The sequence below is a fragment of the Lygodium microphyllum genome, chromosome 2 (assembly GCF_053477565.2).
Source record: "Lygodium microphyllum isolate KBCC chromosome 2, Lygodium_microphyllum_v1.1.10, whole genome shotgun sequence".
NCBI classification, from domain to species: Eukaryota; Viridiplantae; Streptophyta; class Polypodiopsida; order Schizaeales; family Lygodiaceae; genus Lygodium; species Lygodium microphyllum.
Window position 1 is genome coordinate 87,015,711 of NC_141136.1, and position 5,265 is coordinate 87,020,975.

At 41.6% G+C, this 5,265-nt stretch overlaps 1 non-coding gene across 1 annotated transcript; it reads left to right on the plus strand.

Annotated features, from left to right (window-relative positions):
• The first annotated feature begins 3,594 nt into the window (after positions 1–3,594).
• On the plus strand, positions 3,595–3,662 carry LOC148039982 (small nucleolar RNA SNORD36). Its single transcript, XR_015688721.1, has one exon. It is a non-coding gene; the product is annotated as a small nucleolar RNA SNORD36 (small nucleolar RNA).
• Positions 3,663–5,265: the final 1,603 nt, after the last annotated feature.

Sequence of the window (5,265 nt, forward strand, 5' to 3'; positions counted from 1 at the left end):
CATGGTCCCTTACTAGTTTATCAACGATGTAGTCTTGATATGTGTCGGATGTGGTATTGTTTTGGTTTCCTGTCTTTGTTACAGTTAAGGGTACGGTGTGCAGTTTTTTCTTTTCTTGCCTGATACGGGGTTCTGGGTGTTTGTCTGATGCATAGCATGAAGCTTTCGGTCGCATATGTCTCAAGGTCATGTCGAATTTTTTCTAGGCTGTGGTTTGTTTGGGGTTAGTTGGTCGAGTCACGTTTTATTGTTTTGGTTGTTCTCTTATCCTTGGTTTTTTGTCTGTTCCTTTGCAGGCATTCTCCTTGATTGTCTGTGTTTGTGGTGTGTGTGTAACCATCTGAATGGCGCATTCTCACGTTCCTCCCCCTATCCAGTACGTCCCATTAGTTAGTAGGGATTACTCTTCCCTACTTACTTTTGAGCCTCTCACGAAGGCGGGACTCGCTGCTTTTGTGGCTACCTCCTTTCCATTGCTTCCAGAGGATCCGTCGTTATGTGATGAGTTTCTGGCCTCTTACAGCAAGAAGACAGGACTAGTCCAGGGCATTTCTATGACTTTGACACCTCGAGGCTTAGGAAAGGCTCTGTCTCTACCCTCCAAAGGTAAACCTTTTGTTACCACTCGTCAACTTTTCTCTAATGAAGAGATTCTGAAGCTGTTGCAAAAGCAGACAAGGGAAATGCTGGATGTTAAGAATGTGATTAACTCTTCAGGAGTTTCTTTTTCTATGATCACTGATCCTGTATGAAAGATGATCTGTCAGTTTCTCTAGGACAGGTTTATGCCTGCCAAAACGCCATCCGAGTACTTGTCCAAAGAGCTTTTCACAACTTCAAGGATGGTGTTGAAAGGAGTTGCTATTGATTGGAGCACTTACCTCCTCACTAAAATGGATCAGCATTTCGTCAAAGTCACCAGGGGTAATGTTACCAATGTCACATATGGATCATATTTGTCTGCCTTCTTGACCTATTCCGGTTTACAGAAGACTGTGCCTCCACCACCTCCATCAGATCCAGTACCTCCTCCTCCACCTTCAGATGAGTCAGAACCTATTGACGTAGAGGATGATGATTCTCCGCCTCCCCTGGTCATCCAGCGCAAACGCTTGAAGCGGGTAGCGGATAAAGCTCCTTCAGTACTTCCTTCAGTGCCCATTCCTGCTACCTCTGGCAGTGATCTTCCTGGGTATCTCACTTGTAATAACCTGTTCAGAGCACATCGAGAAGGATCATTGGAGATCTCAGTTCCCTCCCTGAACAGTCTAGTCTCAGGAGATGCAATTCCTTTCCTCTGTAAAGATATTCAAAGTTCCATTGAATTGTCAGTGACAGCCTGTGTTCAACAGCTGTACGCGTCCTTTTATGAAGAGCTCATGCAGTCTAAGGACTAGTTGCATAAGGCAACATCCGAGTTAGCTTCTGCTAAGGATACCCTAGCAGATTTGTTTAAGCAAATGGAACAGCAAACCCAACTGGTTGCCACCCAAAGCGATGAGATCTCTTCTTTGAAAATCCAGTTACTAGAGGCTCAATCCCAGGTTACTAGCCTTTCAGAGGAGAAGGCGAGGATGTCCAGAGAAGCGCAGGAGTTCCAAGCTATCTTAGATGACAAACTTTCAGCTTTACAGATTGCTAATGACACAGTGGCCTCCCAAGCCTCTCAAATCATGCAGTTGCAAGATCAACTGGCCAAATCCCGCTCTGTTCCTCCAAGCCCTCATGTTCCATTGATTCCTTCTCTTTCATAGCAGGACTTGGCTGCTCTTCAGAGACAGGCTACTTTGTGCCCTCTCTTCCAAGATAAAGTGGAAAGATTGCAGTCCATAATGGACTTGTTATGGTCTACCTTTGAGCAGTTTTTGGAATATGTCTCACCAGACCATTCTTTCTTTGTCCACTACCACTTACAGAAGTTGGTCTTCTACATGAAGCTTTCCCCGATGGATTTACCTCTTCCAGAGGATGGATGGAGTGGGGCTTGGTCTGCTAAGTTGTTGACAGAGGTAGTAAGAATGGTGTTTGAAGATTCTGTCATGCCAGATACCATGTTGATGTCATACATGTATCTACGAGGAGACTTGTTAATTCCAGATGAGGTGGATATGGCATGGTATGTGGGGGATGTGGTATTACAGGATGTTTTGTATGTCAACCATTTGGAGTTGCGCATAGCTGACATGTTCTAGAGTTATTCCTCCAAAGTGGCTGATTGTCATGATAATTCGTGGCATCCCATGATTGATTCTGTGGTCCTTAATCAAAGACACAACACAGCTCCTACCTCTGCCCAGAGTACTAATCAACTGAGGATGGATCTCTTAGCCTATCTTTCAAAACATAATCCGTTTGATGCTACCTTCTTTGATGCCTATCATAGACGATCTCTCTTAGGACCTTATGTTCCTACCCTCCTCTATTACCAACAAATGGCTCACCGCTACGCTATATATATTTCCCTTTGTCAATCTAATTCCACAGTTATTTTACCCCTTCTTTTCCAACCTTCATCTTTCCCTCAAATTCCCATTTTTACATACTGTTCCTTTATTGAGGATAGGGTATTTTCCCTTCTCCACCCTGTCCTTCTCCATCCATTCATGTACCCTCCATATTTTCTATTTATCAGTTAACACCCTTCCTTAGTGATTCCCTCCAAATTTCTACCACTCCTTCTTTAAACTTTTCTTCCTTTTATGATTTTTCCTATCCCTCCCTTCATCCACTTTTCCTTATTCCATTACCCTCTCCTAACACTTCTATATCTCAACCACCTCAGTTGGTTAGTGACTGTGACGGGTTTGATAATCAGATTTCCAGAAGAAGGGGATGGAGTTCGGATGATTCCCTTACAGGACCTCAGATCAATTGGCCAGTAATTCCAGGAGAATGGACAGCTTCCAGTCAAGCTTATCAAAACTATGTTCATTTTTCTCAGCAGTATTCACAGTCTGCAGATCCCTCAGTGAGATTAACTGCTCACTTTGCTTGGTACCTGGCGTATATGCATAGGCACTCTCATAATGATTCCAAGCCTATTCCAAAGTTGTGCATGAATGTCAATGTGAGCATTGATTCCCAGCAGCTGGAGATATTGTATTTTCATACCCTTTGTTTGCCTAGCAGATACCTGGTCCTGTTGGAAAGGATGTGCTGTCTTCAGTTTTTTCAAAATCCTCCCAAAAACTTTGTAGATGAATCCTTGTCTATGGATCGTTTCCGACAACATCAATCTTTTAAGAGGGATCATCTTCATTGATACCTTTCCAATGTATGGTGGATGCTTTTTAATGAAAATCTCTCTTTTTGGAGGAGTCATTCAGATGGTTGTGTTGTATTAGTGTTTGTGTTGTGAGTTCATTTATGTAATACGAACATGGTGGTTTCCTATTGGATTTCATGTGCGAGCTACATTTTGGAGAATTGTGGTGATGGGGTCGTGGATGGAGAGTTGAAGCTGATGCTGATGAAGAAGAAGAAAAATCTTATATCCTTTATAAATTTGTTGTGATTTTTAGTTTGATAAGAGGTGTTACTGTAAAACGGGTTTTTCTTTCTTGTATTTTTATATCAGATACAGGTTATAAGTTGGGGTCGTGATGGATGGATTCTTTTTGAAGAGATATTGAAGCTTAAAGTTGAACTTTTCCCTGAACTTGTATTCCCTTTTTCCTGGGTCGCGAGGACGCTTCCTTATTAAGTGTGGGGATATGTTGAGTGTTGAAATGACTTGTTTTTTGGCTGTTTTTTGTTGTTTTTGAGAGCTGAATGGTTGATTTTATGAGATGATTGATTGGTTTGGAAGACGTTTGAGAGTGTTTTGGATGATATTGATTGTGTTTTGGAAGTTCATGATGTTTATTAGTGGTTCTGTGATCTTCTGATAGGTTCTGATTGGTTCTGTATACCTTCTGTTTTGTTCTGTTTTGGTCTGTTTTGTTCTGATTATCTTCTGTAAGGAGGGATGGAGTATTGATTGATGAAGAATGAGATATTGAGAAAGCTTATTGAATGGTTTGTGAAAGTTTGGAATGGTTTGAGAGTGAGTTATGTGGTTTTGATGACCTTCTGAAACCTTCTGTAGGTCTTCTGTAGAGCTTCTGTTTCTGTTCTGTTCTGTTCTGTACTGTAACTGTTCTGTGACTGTTCTGTATGCTTCTATATGTGTTATGATGGATGAGAGTGTAGCTTGGGAAAGTTTTCTAGCCTTGGAAAGAGGTGAATACAAGTGCAAAAGAGCCGAAAGAAGTGGAAGAAGTAGCTGCTGAAGACTCAAGTGAAGACTAGAGTGAAGTGACAGTAGTGAGCTATGAAAGGACACTGTAGTGGCTCTGGTGACTCTTCATATCAGACATACCTCTTGGGAGGGGTATCCACGACCTAAGAAGGATTATTGAGGGTGATTTTTGAGAGATTGTAGTGAGGATATGATGTATTATTGATGGAGAGAGAGAGAGAGAGTCAGAGATAGCCAATTCTACTCAACCAAAGTGATTGTATATGAGAGATTGAGAGAGAAGACTATGAAGATATTGAAGATGAATACTATGTGATGTATTTCCATTCAAAGATGGTGTATTCCTTTGCTTTCTTTGTTCTATTGATGGATTTTGTGAAGATGTTGAAGAATATGGTTGATTCTATCAAATCCGTGGGAGATCTACATGATGCTACATGAAGATTTGTTGTGCCTGGTGTTCTTTTCTTCATTGTGATCATATGAAACATGATAAACAAGCTTGTTGGTGTTACAAGATAGATTTTCTTGCATGAGAATTCCCTTTTCCTTGGTGTTCCTCTTGGGGCTCCACCTTTATTCTAATTCTGATTTAGAGCTCCTATTGAGGCTGTTGAGAATTTCACTATTGTTGTTGAGTTGCCATTGGGAAAACTGTTTGAGGCCATTGTTGCTGTGATTGAACTATCATTTAAGGCATTGTTGTCTACGGGGGCCACCATGGATTCAGTATACTATATTGTGGTATTGTTTGCATATGAGGGTGGAATAGGAAGTAGTCCTTGGGACTGCATTTGGTGGGTATATCATTCCTGGCATGGGAGGAGATAAGACTTCTCTTCCTGAGGTCATTAGATAGCCTTGCTTCACCTTCACCATACAATCTTGCACCTTCCACTGTAGCTTCTAGGTTGACTAGTCTCCTTACCTCCACAAACTTACGAACTTCTAGTTGTAGGACTCTAAGAAAAACTCCCTTCCGAATGCCTTCATCCAAGTGATGATTGGTCCATCTCTTCAATATG